This window comes from Protopterus annectens, chromosome 11.part0 (assembly GCF_019279795.1).
Source record: "Protopterus annectens isolate FY-2018-M chromosome 11.part0, PAN1.0, whole genome shotgun sequence".
Lineage (NCBI taxonomy): Eukaryota > Metazoa > Chordata > Ceratodontiformes > Protopteridae > Protopterus > Protopterus annectens.
Genome location: NC_056745.1, coordinates 315,967,943 through 315,983,457, shown reverse-complemented (window position 1 = coordinate 315,983,457; position 15,515 = coordinate 315,967,943). Strand labels below are relative to the sequence as shown.

The window sequence follows — 15,515 nt, the reverse complement described above, 5'->3', positions numbered from 1 at the left end:
CATCCCCTTTGGGAAAACCCAGTTCGCATGAATTACCACATCGATGGTAGTCCACTGAACACAGAAGGTGTTATAAGAGATCTGGGAACACAGGTTGACAGCAACCTCTCTTTTGACCACCACATTGCCACTGTGGTCATGTGGCACATCTCATTACTAAGGGTTTTTAATCCAGGATGAAAGAGGTCACTGTCTCTCTCTATTCTTCCCTCATTAGGCCAATCATCGAGTGCAATGCCCCATTTGGCATGTATCTCACTGGATACCTGCAACAACTGGAAAGGCTGCAAAAGTACCTCACAAAGAGGATCCTAGGCCTTAAACACTTGTCCTATATGGACAGACTCAAAAAACTCAAACTATTCTCTGTCTCATATCGCCTACTTTGAGGCAATCTCTGCTTGGCTTATAAACCCATGTCTGACCCAGCTCTGTTAGAAATGCTACAGCTAAAGAAATCCCAATCCCTCCGCACCACATGCTCCAGAGACCTTAGCCTCTTTGCCACAATCAACAGAACACGCTGGAGGGACAGATTCATAACCCAGAGAGTGCCCATGCTATGGAACAGACTTCTCATACATGTCAAGCAGTGCACCTCACTGGCCCTCTTCAAGAGAAATCTTGATGAGTGTATGGGAAATAGAAAATTCACCCTGGGGATCACTCCAGTAGCTCTACTCGATAGAGGCACTGGGAACTAATGTCAGGTGGCACGATGCCAGGCTAATCCTTTGGGCTAGGCTTGTAAAAGCTCCAAGGCCATTAGCCTAGTACACACCTATGAACCTATTTCATACTGTTCAATAACTACTTAAAACACAAACAGTGCAAATGCCACAAAACAGACTTTCAAAGTGCTTTTTAGTAGTGCTTATTTTTAGAATGGCTAAATTGCAGTTTTTTCTGAAGCATGAATTGTACTACTTTGACTCATTTCCCATCTCCTTTCACACCTAACGTCCCTAGCTGTCAAAGTACTAAGAGTAATTTGAGCTGTTACTTCCTGTGATTAACAGCTCACAGCAGGAGACTTGACTCGTATACTTTTTTCTTGTTCTATCCTTTACTTTCTGTATGGGTAGGGGAAGGACCAGAGAACTGTGACATCACAGCATGGGTGAGTTTTTAGGACAGTCATGGTGATGTCAGTTTGGGGAGGGAATTGGCCAGAAAACTACCTGTATTCAGTGGCCTTGATGACATCAGTGAATTGGAGACTGCAGCAAGCTTTTCCAGGGCAGAATACAAATGTATTTGATGTGAAACCACCACAGTACAGTAAGGTACTGTTCTAGTGGAGAGAAACAGTCAATTTAAAATATTGTAAATGCTGTGTTGTTGTTTATTCATAGCAGGGATAGGGATAAAAAGTGCAGAGACATTGAGCATTTAATAACAGAATCCCGTTGTTATCCTTTAATCTAGAAAAGACTAATACTTTTTTGAGGGGGTGCATTAGCTGCAGATTAGCCCTTCCTATGGTAGATTCTATCATTGAAATGGGCTGTATCAAAACATGATAATGTTTGCAATATATATATATATATATATATATATATATATATATATATATATATATATATATATAGATATAGAGAGAAATATAATAATACTGCATAGTTAAAAGACATTTGATCATCAAGCATTATGAATATATAGTGCATAGCTACAAAGAGTTAATCAATTCAACAAGAAAATAGGAGGCAAGCAGCATATACTATATTATTAAACACTGACAGTAAAATATATGCAACTAGATAGAATGGAACTAGTAACTTTTGAATACTGCCATTATAAACACTGTTGCTTGTGAGTACAGTGAGGTACAGTGTTAAATAGCCAAGTATCTAGTATAATCTCATATACATCAAAAATTGTATATTAACTGATTTATAAGCAAATACCAGTTTTCATTAATAAGGTCTAACACAATGTTGCACACTCTGATAATACAACTGTTATATGTCAGCATTATTGTTAACCAAATACTATTTTTTTGAAAATTATCAGAAATATTACTAATTAACCTTGCTAAAGCACAAATGTTAACAAAAGTGCAAGGGCATAAATAACATTGCCTGAATTAATCAGCTGTGTCTCTTTTTGTCTCAGAAAAAAGTTAACAGTCAAAACTAAGCCATGTACTTCCTTACAATACCTATCTACATACAAAATAGACAGTCTTTCAAAGAAGTGAAGAAAAAATGCCAGCAAATTGAAAACAGTGAGGTTCAGTTTAACAGAGCAACAACCACTGTTCAAAGCCAAAAGAACATTAAAGCATCTGTTACAAAGCTCCCTAAACATCCTTTAAATCAGCTGTTATGCTTTCCTAGTATAGAAAATGCAGAATTAACAACTGGAGTGCAATAATAATTACTTTTGTTAAGCAAGCTGGTTTAGTGCTTTATGCTAACAATTATTATTATTTTTTTTTTAAATCAGCAAATAGTGCATAGTTCATTAATGTGATACAGGGAATATCTGTAGCTGCTGGCAGAGCAATGACAAATATGAAACCTAGCAATAAATTAAACTAATGTGAACATATGAATTGGTTAGACCACAAATGCTTTTTCAATTACTTAAGCACAATTTACCAAAATACCACTTACTCCAATGTAAGTGCTAACACATTAAAAACCTCAGCTTTGGCTGGCTAAGAACTTGCTATATTCAACTGGACGTATAAGAGAATTGAAGTACCTTTATCTGCTCTTTTTTTTTCAAAAAATACAGTATTTAAATTGATTTTAACTGTGTGGAAGGAATATTAGCTGAACTGGAAGTTAGTCAGTGTTTGCTGAATTTTGTTATTTGCTAGTAATTACAGGTGTGGGGTAGTCACATTCTTTGATTTCCTGTCTTTGCCTATATAAGTGGTACAGTGTGAAATATTTTCTGCTTAAAAACCTCAGCTTTAGCTGGCTAAGAACTTGCTATATTCAACTGGACGTATAAGAGAATTTAAGTACCTTTATCTGCTCTTTTTTTCAAAAAATACAGTATTTAAATTGATTTTAACTGTGTGGAAGGAATATTAGCTGAACTGGAAGTTAGTCAGTGTTTGCTGAATTTTGTTATTTTCTAGTAATTACAGGTGTGGGGGTAGTCACATTCTTTGATTTCCTGTCCTTGCCTATTTAAGTGGTACAGTGTGAAATATTTTCTGCTTAAAAACCTCACCTTTGGCCGGCTAAGAATTTGCTATATTCAAAAGGACGTATAAGAGAATTTAAGTACCTTTATCTGCTCTTTTTTTCAAAAAAAATACAGTATTTAAATTGATTTTAACTGTGTGGAAGGAATATTAGCTGAACTGGAAGTTAGTCAGTGTTTGCAGAATTTTGTTATTTGCTAGAAATTACAGGTGTGGGGGTAGTCACATTCTTTGATTTCCTGTCCTTGCCTTTTTAAGTGGTACAGTGTGAAATATTTTCTGCTTAAAAACCTCAGCTTTGGCCGGCTAAGAACTTGCTATATTCAACTGGACGTATAAGAGAATTTAAGTACCTTTATCTGCTCTTTTTTTTTCAAAAAAATACAGTATTTAAATTGATTTTAACTGTGTGGAAGGAATATTAGCTGAACTGAAATTAGTCAGTGTTTGCTGAATTGTGTTATTTGCTAGTAATTACTGGTGTGGGGGTAGTCACATTCTTAGATTTCCTGTCCTTGCCTATTTAAGTGGTACAGTGTGAAATATTTTCTGCTTTAAAACCTCAGCTTTGGCCGGCTAAGAACATGGTATATTCAACTGGACGTATAAGAGAATTTAAGTACCTTTATCTGCTCTTTTTTTCAAAAAAATACAGTATTTAAATTGATTTTAACTGTGTGGAAGGAATATTAGCTGACTTTGAAGTTAGTCAGTGTTTGCAGAATTTTGTTATTTGCTAGTAATTACAGGTGTGGAGGTAGTCACATTCTTTGATTTCCTGTCCTTGCCTATTTAAGTGGTACAGTGTGAAATATTTTCTGCTTAAAAACCTCAGCTTTGGCCGGCTAAGAACTTGCTATATTCAACTGGACGTATAAGAGAATTTAAGTACCTTTATCTTCTCTTTTTTTTTCAAAAATACAGTATTTAAATTGATTTTAACTAAGTGGAAGGAATATTAGCTGATCTGGAAGTTAGTCAGTGTTTTCTGAATTTTGTTATTTGCTAGTAATTACAGGTGTCGGGGTAGTCACATTCTTTGATTTCCTGTCCTTGCCTATTTAAGTGGTACAGTGTGAAATATTTTCTGCTTAAAAACCTCAGCTTTGGCCGGCTAAGAACTTGCTATATTCAACTGGACGTCTAAGAGAATTTAAGTACCTTTATCTGCTCTTTTTTTTCAAAAAAATACAGTATTTAAATTGATTTTAAGTGTGTGAAAGGAATATTAGCTGAACTGGAAGTTAGTCAGTGTTTGCTGAATTTTGTTATTTGCTAGTAATTACAGGTGTGGGGGTAGTCACATTCTTTGATTTCCTGTCCTTGCCTATTTAAGTGGTACAGTGTGAAATATTTTCTGCTTAAAAACCTCAGCTTTGGCTGGCTAAGAACTTGCTATATTCAACTGGATGTATAAGAGAATTTAAGTACCTTTATCTGCTCTTTTTTTCCAAAAATACAGTATTTAAATTGATTTTAACTGTGTGGAAGGAATATTAGCTGAACTGGAAGTTAGTCAGTGTTTGCTGAATTTTGTTATTTGCTAGTAATTACAGGTGTGGGGTAGTCACATTCTTTGATTTCCTGTCCTTGCCTATTTAAGTGGTACAGTGTGAAATATTTTCTGCTTAAAAACCTCAGCTTTGGCCAGCTAAGAACTTGCTATATTCAACTGGACATATAAGAGAATTTAAGTACCTTTATCTGCTCTTTTTTTTCAAAAAAATACAGTATTTAAATTGATTTTAACTGTGTGGAAGGAATATTAGCTGAACTTGAAGTTAGTCAGTGTTTGCTGAATTTTGTTATTTGCTATTAATTACAGGTGTGGGGGTAGTCACATTCTTTGATTTCCTGTCCTTGCCTATTTAAGTGGTACAGTGTGAAATATTTTCTGCTTAAAAACCTCAGCTTTGGCCGGCTAAAAACTTGGTATATTCAACTGGACGTATAAGAGAATTTAAGTACCTTTATCTTCTCTTTTTTTTTTTCAAAAAATACAGTATTTAAATTGATTTTAACTGTGTGGAAGGAATATTAGCTGATCTGGAAGTTAGTCAGTGTTTGCTGAATTTTGTTATTTGCTAGTAATTACAGGTGTGGGGGTAGTCCCATTCTTTGATTTCCTGTCCTTGCCTATTTAAGTGGTACAGTGTGAAATATTTTCTGCTTAAAAACCTCAGCTTTGGCCCGCTAAGAACTTGTTATATTCAACTGGACGGATATGAGGATTTAAGTACCTTTATCTGCTCTTTGTTTTTTCAAAAAAATACAGTATTTAAATTGATTTTAACTCTGTGGAAGGAATAATGGCTGAACTGGTAGTTAGTCAGTTTTTGCTGAATTTTGTTATTTGCTAGTAATTACAGGTGTGGGGGTAGTCACATTCTTTGATTTCCTGTCCTTGCCTATTTAAGTGGTACAGTGTGAAATATTTTCTGCTTAAAAACCTCAGCTTTGGCCGGCTAAGAACTTGCTATATTCAACTGGATGTATAAGAGAATTTAAGTACTTTTATCTGCTCTTTTTTTTTTCAAAAAAATACAGTATTTAAATTGATTTTTACTGTGTGGAAGGAATATTAGCTGAACTGGAAGTTAGTCAGTGTTTGCTGAATTTTGTTATTTGCTAGTAATTACAGGTGTGGGGGTAGTCACATTCTTTGATTTCCTGTCCTTGCCTATTTAAGTGGTACAGTGTGAAATATTTTCTGCTTAAAAACCTCAGCTTTGGCCAGCTAAGAACTTGCTATATTCAACTGGACGTATAAGAGAATTTAAGTATCTTTATCTGCTCTTTTTTTTCAAAAAATACAGTATTTAAATTGATTTTAACTGTGTGGAAGGAATATTAACTGAACTGGAAGTTTTCACTCTGTTCTCATTCACTCTGCTCTTCAGTTAGTCCCACCCACCCTCCCTGTTTTTGTTTTGGTGTTAATCTTAGTGGCCTTGCAACTGCCCGCCCCTCTTGTAAATTTGTGTTTGGATACTCCTTCTGGGCCCATCTCATTTTCTCACTCAACTGAGTGCAATGAGATCATATTCTGATTTCAGGCACTCTTACTGTGTACAAAGAGAGCATCTGGGAAACAGAAAAAAAAATTAAGCTTGTTTCCTACCTTTCCTGTTAAGTGGTATAGACTATTTGTAGGCTTCTGAGCCTCCAAGCCCTTCTGTGTTGGAGGGAAGCCTTGTAGCTTAGTTTTTTTTCTTATAACTAGCCAGTTTTCTGGTTTCAGCACTCAAATCTGTTTCTTTGATCTCAGCACTTGTTCAGAAAAAAAAAATTATCTGCTTTTACTGTACTTGTGCTTCTACCTACTTTTTTACTTTTGCATCGTCTTAAAAGTACTCAGTTGTATTTATTACTGCTTGGTGTAACTCATTCTAATCCTTTTGGTTTAAACACTTGGGCTTCGGACCAGTTGTTTTGCACTGAGAGGGTTTGTGGTCTGCACTGTGGTGGCAGGATGGGTAACTTTCATCCTTCTAAGTTGGGAACTGTTGATTGAGAGCCCAGTGTCTGTTATTCTTAAAGTGTATTAGTTCTGGTTTAAGCACTTGGGCTTCAGGCCAGTTATTTTACATTAAGAAGGTTTGTGGTCTGCACTCTTGTGGGAGAAGAGGCTGGACTCTACCCTTCTGAGCTGGGAATTTCTGGTTAAAGGTTTATAGTGCCTGAATATTTGAGCTGTATCTTACTGAAATTGGTACACCTTGTTTGCTGTAGCATAGACTAGATCCAGGCCAGCTGAATCTAGCTTTGTTTATATGCTTGTTGTTTGTTTGCTTGTTATTTCCCTGGAACGCTAATTCCACCTAATACGCGGCTTCTCAGCGCTTTTTGGATCACCAGTGATATCTGCATTGCTTACTGTTCTTATTTCCTTGTTTCACTTGAAAGAAAGTTACTGTTTGTCGTTTTTGCATTTAAGTTACCTGTAACACATTGCACTTAAGTTACCTGGCACTTGCTCACTAAAGCAATTATATAAGTCAGCACTAAAAATTAAAAGCACTACACCCTCACTCTCCACTGGCCCTGGTTTTCAATTATTAAGGAGTTCCCAATATTATTCTAGCATGTCCAAAGGTCAGTTGTCAATCTCCTCTCCAGTCCAGCTGGTGAATCTGGGAATCTTGAGGCAATGTTACAACTGCCTCATGTACGCAGACAACCCTCTCCTCCTCCCAACAAATTCCAACACATGTGAGAGATGCAACCATATAGCCAAACTGGAGGCTAAGCTCTCTCAACTCAGTACTGGCATAACCAGTCAGGAGGAGAAGGAAACCACACTCACTACAATTCCAGTCTCACATAGACCTACCGCGACAGCAAACCAAACACATAATCACACAAAAACATACTCGGAGGCTCTAAATAAAGATCTGCCGAAGCAGCAGAGACCTCCAAAGCAGACACCCAAGCAGCCGCTACCCCAAAACAATACACGTGCAACACATATCTCACAAAGCCAGTGTGCTGAACAGTCACAGCCCTTAAGACTAAACAACGCACCTGATACACTTGTAATAGGTGAATCTATCGTCAGGCACACTGATGTCCCGCTCACCAGGCTGAACAAGGAGAGGGTCACGGTGAGCAGCCTGTCAGGCGCTAGGATCCGCCACATAACAAAAGCCCTCAGGTCACTCCAAGGCAAGTACAAATATGACTCAGTCATTGTCCTTGCTGGTGTGAATGACCTGAGACGTACCTCCCTGGACTACATGAAAAGAGACATAACGGAGCTCTCTGAGCATGTAGCCCAGGCCGGTATGACCCTGACCTTGAATAGCATCTTACCCTCATCAAGAATGATGCCACAATATGAAGACAAGATGATCAATTTCAACAATTGGCTTAAGTACTGGTGTCATTCAAAGGGGATCCAATGCCTGTCAGCTTGGGATGATATGCTCGACAAGCCACGATGCTTCACTAGGGACAGCTTGCACCTGTCACCCCTGGGCTTTCGGATATTGGCAAAGGCTCTTGCTACCCCCATAGTGCCTTTTTTAGGCAAGGCTCAAAAGACAAATCCACCTCCATAGGTATCACAAGGGATAAGAAACTAAGAGTAATGCTACTCAACGCCAGAAGTCTAAACCTCAAGATACATGCACTCGAAACTCTCCTTAGCATGGAGAACATCGAACATGGAGCATGGAGAACACATCCCTGTGTTCGCGTGGGTTTCCTCCGGGTACTCCGGTTTCCTCCCACATTCCAAAGACATGCATTTGGAGCATTTCTCCCCGGGCCTCCGCTGAAAACAGGATCTGTGGAACCTAGTCGGACATTCCCGGTCAACAAATGATAAATAAATAAATAAAAAATCTGTGCAGTAACAGAAACCTGGTTCAGGGCTCCCAAGAGCACCCCAGCACTACCAGGTTATACCTCATACCATGCTTTTTGGCCCCAAAACTTGGACCGAACCACAAAAGGAGGGGGAGTATCGATATTCATCAAAGATACCCACACCTCCAGGTTGGTGGCAAAGCACGAAGCATCAGAGACTATCCATGTGCAACTAACAGTGGGTAAAACTGCCTTCCAGTTTATAGCCTGCTACAGACCACCCTCCCAAACCCAGGAACCCCACTCGGCCTTCCTGAGAACACTGGAAAATATGAAGGTCTCTCCAAACACCATTATATTGGGCGACTTCAACTACCCAAACATAGACTGGGAGCATTACTCTAGCTCCAACACCCTAGCCCAAAGGTTCCTAGAATTTATAAACTCAAATGCTATGGAACAACTTGTTACCACTCCCACAAGAGGGGACAACATACTGGACCTGATCATCACCAACATGGGGACTCTATGCTCCAGACCAGATGTGTATCCCTCACTGGTAAGATCAGACCATAAACTAATCTCACTGGATATTCACATCCCGACCCCACCCCCTGCCCAGAAAACCACAGTGAAAAACTTCTCTAAAGCAAATTTCACACTCCTCAAAACTGAGGTGGAATCCTTCAAAGCCCCTGGGCCTGTGGAAAATATGGCACAGACCGCAGAATCCTTTATAAATGCATTCTATGAACACCTTCAGGAATGCATGGATCATGCAATCCCAAATAAAACCAAGACCCAATCCTCCAAAGGCAGACGTCCTGTCTGGTGGACCCCAGCCATAAACAAACTATACAATAGAAGGAGGAAGCTACTAAATGATAGAGCAAAATCCCAAAAAGGGAAGGCATCACTGATCAGTATTAGCAAAAAACTATGGGCACACATAAAATTGTCTAAGGCCAGCTTCGAGAGAAAAATTGCACAGGACACTAAGGATAATCACAAAGCTTTCTTTAGTTATGTTAGGAACCTGGGTGGTAATTCCCAGATATGCTCAGAATTAGTCCAAAATGACAAAAAATACACCGAACCCACAGACATTGCCAACATCCTAGCTGACAGTGCTGCCCTCCTGACATCTCAGATGCTCAGGTAAGAGCCGCCCTCTCCAAAGCAAAAAACACAGCATCAATAGGACCAGATGGTGTCCCGGGCTGCGTCCTACATGAACTCCAAGAAGAGCTAAACCCAAACATAAAACTACTGTTCAATCTAGCCTTACTACAGGATATGTGCCCAAAGAGTGGTGTACAGTAACAGTGGTCCCTCTCCATAAAGGTGGTGCCTCAACGGATCCTGGAAACTATCGCCCCATAAGCCTGACTAGCTTGGTCTGCAAAGCTATGGAAAGGATCATCATGGACCTCATAAATAAAGATATTGGGGACCTACAAACACTGGATCCTACCCAGTTAAGGGCAGATCTTGCCTCTTAAACCTGGTTGATTTCTTTGAAACAGTCACCAAGGCCATTGACGAGGGGAAGGTGGTCCACACAGCCTACCTGGACCTCGCAAAAGCCTTCGATACAATACCCCACTCGGGCATCATAGATAAGCTCACCAGCTTAAATATAAACCCCTATGTCACTAGATGGATTGCAAACAGGCTCAAGGACAGAACCCACATGGTTAGAATTGCTGGAGCCATGTCAGACTCCAAACCAGTTACAAGTGGTGTCCCACAAGGCTCAGTCCTGGGACCTCTCTTGTTCGGTATATATTTCTCGGAGGTACAGGCCAACACAGAAGGACTGTGGCTGACCAAGTTCGCAGATGACTGCAAACTGGGCGCCATAATCGACTCTCCAGTCAACACAAGCATCCTCCAAAAGGGCCTCATAGAAACAGACAACTGGTGCTAGAGCCATGGCCTCAAGCTAAATGCCAAAAAGTGTATAGTCATCCCTTTTGGCAAAAACAAAGTGCCCACAAATTACCACATAGGTGGTAATCCATTAAGTACAGAAGAAGTAATTAGGGACCTGGGAACCCAAGTTGATAGCAATCTCTCATTTGACAACCACGTGGCTAAAGTGGTTAGAAAAACATTTTATATAGCCCACCTAATCATGAAGGGATTCACATCTAGATCAGGGGATGTCATTGTGCCTCTTTACTCATCCCTCATCAGGCCCATAATTGAGTACAATGCCCCTTTTGGGATGTACCTTACCAGACACCTGCAGCAACTGGAAAGACCCCAAATGTACCTCACCAAGAGGATCAAAGGGCTCAAACAGATGCCATATGCTGCCCGGTTAAAGAAACTCCAGCTCTTCTCAGTGGCATACCGCCTGTTCAGAGGCGATCTGTGCCTGACGTATAAAGCCATGTCCAACCCAGAATTAATGGACATGCTGCACCTCAGAAAATCCAAATCCCATCAAGCTATGCTGCGAGAGACTTGAACCTCAGCACTGAAATAAATAGGACATGCTGGAGGGACAGATTCATAACCCAGAGGCTCCCTTCACTCTGGAATAAAATCCCAGTCCAGGTTAGGCAGAGTCCCTCATTGACTCTCTTCAAGAGGAATCTTGATGAGTGGATGGGAGATCGTAGGTTTACCCCGGGTATCACTTCTGTGTCACTGTTAGACAGAGGCACAGTATACTAACCTCGAAAAAGGGCATAGCAAAATAAATTTAAAATGGGTGGCGAAAGCCAAACACATTCTGGCTAGGCTTATAAATGCCCTAGGGCAGATAGCCTAGTATGAACCTATGAACCTATATAGCTACACGAAGGGGAGCATTCATCATGTTGTACCAATATATGGGTTTTAGGGGAGAGGCTGGTGATGGAATGCTTCCACGAAATAAAGTGTTGCTTGGGAATTGTGAGCCGGGGGCTTTTTGTATCTGTGATCTAGTACCTTCTGAGCAGACTATGCATAACTAAGAGGAAAATGGGACACACTCCATCACTTTGTGTCTTTTTTTCATTTTCTTGGATATTTGAGGGTTAGTTTTTGTCAAGAATTGGATTGATATTACTCACTGTTGCCCTCCAAAATAATTTCTAATCTAAAAAGTTTATGCATAGTGAGAGAAAATATGTTTGACCAATGTACACCTCAAGGACCAACAGTATAATATGCTGGACAGTCTAACTAGTTTGTTGTGAGTGATAATTTGATTAGACACAAGTTCATGTCCTCAGAAATCTGTTACTTTCCCATATGTGTTTACAAATGGCTAAGCATGGCAGTTGATTCAGAGATACACTAACTAAGCAACTTGAAAAGAAAAACAAAAAAAAACAAATGAGACATCTGCCACAACGAATTAAGCGCTTTCATTCCTTTTAATGTAAAACTTAGAACTTCATCAGAAATAACCACTCTCCCTCCACACAAACTACATAAATAATCAAATGAAATCACATGACAACATCAGCCAACCAAATACGTAACAATCAAGTATAAATAAAGTAATAAAATCAAATGTAGATTCCTGCAACTGTTTTTATATTGGGAAACAATCAGAACTTTAGGTAAAAGGATTTATGAGCATACTTTAGCAAGTAAGAAAAAAGATTATAATAATGCCTTGGCTAGGCATGCTTTGATATGCTCAAATTTTAAGAAGTTTTCCTTTTCAGTCTTGGAACAGCTAGGTGATGGCTTTTTATCAGGAGATTTTAAGACTTTATTGGACTGCTGTGAATCAGCCTGGCAGATTAAGCTTCAGGTTGATCAGGCACCAGGATTAAACAAGACGATTAAGTGTTTTTTATATATTCAAAGAGTTGTTCAAGTATGATATATTTATAGTTTATATATTTAAATGTATTAGGTTTATTTAAATGCAATTTCAATTTATATTTGATTATGTTACATATTTGGTTGGCTGATGTCATGCGATTTCATCTGATTATTTTTATAGCGTGTGTGGTGGGAAAGTGGTTATTTCTGATGAAGTTCTAAGGTTTACATTAAAAAGAACAAAAGTACTTAATTTGTTTTGGCAGGTGTCTCGTTTGGTCTTTTCATTTTTTTTCAAGTTGCTTTGTCGTATTTTGGTTTGGTTTGTTTGTACAGACTAACTAAGCTCTTGACAGGTGGTTATGAAGTTATTATTCATAATATAACATGAAAAAAAATCATTTGTTTGTAAAAGGGACATGAATGACTGCTTCTCATTATTCCATGCTGAATAATGCAAACATGAATTATCACGGGTCATGTGATTAGGAACCCCACACCATATTTTCAGACTTACACACCTTTTTATATTGTGAAATAGCCATCATTAACAATTTGTCAGGAAGAATATCAACCCTTTTCAGATGCAATTAGTTCCTGCCAGGATGTTTGCATATGTTTTGTCTTATCGTGTAATAGAAATAAAAGGACATTTTTGCCTTTAAGTGGGTTATGAACTGCAGTATGTAAGTATCAACTAAACTTAATTGTAGCAATTTTAGGAAAATGTTTGATTGCATGATATTTAACTCTGTTATGTGGAACTGAGGTAGTGAAATATCTAAAGGACATTTCTCTTTGATAATCCTTGCATGTTTGCTTTTCTTGAGCACCATGGTTTTGATATGTATGTATTATACATGAAGATATTTCTTGGACTGAATACTTTCTCTGGAAATGCATCTTTCATGACTGTTTACTTTACTGATGTTAGTCTTATGAGGATTTGGATCTTGATTAAAGGTTTCTTTAGAAAGTTTTGATCTCCGCCAAAAAAGTGTTTTGACCACCAAGTGGTGATCATGCCTAAAATCTGAAAGATTTCCTCACATTTCATCTGACTGTTAGCTGCTGCACTGGGTCCTATAGGGATGCTACTTTTTCACTCACTTTGGTTATTTGACACATTGTCATTTGTAACTATTGTTCCATGTATTCATTTCAGGACCACTTGAGCTGGTGAGAGTTGAGGTGACAAGCAGGGTTGTCAAGAATTCCCTATCCCTATCATCAGTCTTCAGATCATCTTCCAGGAATTTTAAGCATTTCAACACAAAGCAGGCAATATAATGTGGGTTCCTATTATATAATCGAACATGCAATCCCTCAAATGCGTCTTGATCGAACTTGAAAGCACGAAACAGCAAAATAGCAAAACGGCATATAAGCGATTTCTTTCCCTGGGAAAGAAATCACTTGGCCAGCTCCATTACTTTGCCGTTTTCATTACTGTAGTGCAATTTTGGAGTTGGTATATTTAAGTAGAAGGGGGTGTGGGGGGCAAAGCCCACCACATAGGGGAGTGTGGAGGGCGAAGCCCCTTACTTTATGTAATGTTTTGAAGTTTTTATTTTTATTTATTTAGTTTCTTTGCGGAACAGCAATTTTTTTCCCTGGGAAAAAAAAAATCGCTGTTCTGAATGTTTAGGATTGTAAGGTTTCACTTACATGGGGTTGATAAATCAGCATTCACTTTGTTAAGTGTTCGCTGATTTAATATAGACCCTATAATGCCTTCAGTGTCTCCATGTTCTGCCATGGGGCTTCATTCCATTCAGCTATGCCTGATACATGACCCCAAAGTGTTATCCTCATAAGGCACCAAAATTAACTCAATGGACTTTTCTCAACCCAGAGAAGCAATATTCTTTCTTCAAGATCAACTCAGATTGTTGAGATACTCACAGTGAGCCCAGCTATCCATCAAAGGAAACTAGCTCCTACCACATGTATCAACAATTTTCTCCTTTCAGACACTATTCAAACCTTGAGACTCTACTTCAATATGGGGACCTAGAATATACAGTTAACTGATACCTTTGTCCTACTGATACCTTGGTCCTGCAATTCAGCTCACACTTTACTGTAAATATCTGGTACAACACCTGCAGTACTGTGGCATCTGTAGCCATTCACTGGTCTGGTCAGTCTCCGAGTTTCCTCTGCCTTCACTTATAACAAGACCCACAAATACTTAAATATGTTTTCCTTATGGTCTGTTTTAGAGGGTCCTACTTAAGGTAATATTGCAGAAGTCTTCATCGTAGCCATTATTAAGTCACATAGTTTTGTACATGGTTTAATGCAACACAACTAGCAAGTCATAATGATGGTTAGGGCAAACTGGTAGCAATTAGATTTAGCCAGGGCAACTAGTGTTGCAGCCATTTTGCCTAAACTAGTCATATATCCAGCTGACACATGACCCTGATCCCAAGGGTTTTTGTACAGGTCATCACCAGCACCCCACTCCCTGGACTTCACTCTGCTACCTAGCAAGATACGATGATAGGTGAGCCTGGGAACCATCACTGTGCTGAATGGAGGTAGGTATTTACTTGCCTAACCCTTTCATGTGGCCATCAAACCAGTGACTATGCAGGCATAAGGTGCAGCCTATGAGATGACCTTGCCCAATCAGCAGGCATGCCTTCATGGTCCAAACACTTCCTAGCAAGATAACCACTCCAAGTCCTTGCATCCAAGAAGTCCCAACTAAGTGATCTATCCTCTTCTGCACATCACCCACACCCTTTCCTCCTGAAATGTGAACAGGTAGAGCTTTTCCACTCCTTCCCCAATCCATACTTCTCAACTGTACAAATTTTCGCAGAAAGTCCAGATTTTTGTCTCATATTTTTGGTCTGTTCCTCATGAAAACTATTTTTTTTTTGATAAATCACTGGAATGATCTAAGGATTAAAATTACTAAATAGTGACACGTATTTGAGTTTCAGACTGAATATCTTTCAGAGAATGCAAGCTAACACAAATCCTGTTATTCTAGCAGCTTTCTAGGTTTATAGCAGCAATATTTAAAATGTGTCCCTCTTTGTTCCCCCATTATGTTAGGCTTTGTCCAGGTTTCTTGCGCTAAGAGGTTGAGAGGTTTGCCCCAATCCAGACCAGCTCCAGCAACTGCCCATGCCCCTTATTGAATATGATTGTGAGGATTGCAGCCAGAGTTTTTTCCCTCTGCTCTCTGATGCTGCACTTTGTCAAGAGTGTCTTCCACAGCAGGGATCACAGAACAGATCAATATATATAT

The 15,515-nt window shown here is 39.0% G+C and overlaps 1 protein-coding gene and 1 long non-coding RNA gene across 2 annotated transcripts in view; both read right to left on the bottom strand.

Annotated features, from left to right (window-relative positions):
- LOC122815364 (dynein axonemal heavy chain 3-like) overlaps positions 1-15,515 on the bottom strand; it is a 4,921,723-nt gene that overhangs the window by 3,470,801 nt on the left and 1,435,407 nt on the right. The gene's annotated exons all lie outside the window — the stretch shown is intronic.
- LOC122815365 lies at positions 3,091-3,563 on the bottom strand. The gene is made up of 2 exons (XR_006366950.1): positions 3,455-3,563; positions 3,091-3,184 (listed from the first exon to the last, which is right to left on the bottom strand). It is a non-coding gene; the product is annotated as an uncharacterized LOC122815365 (long non-coding RNA).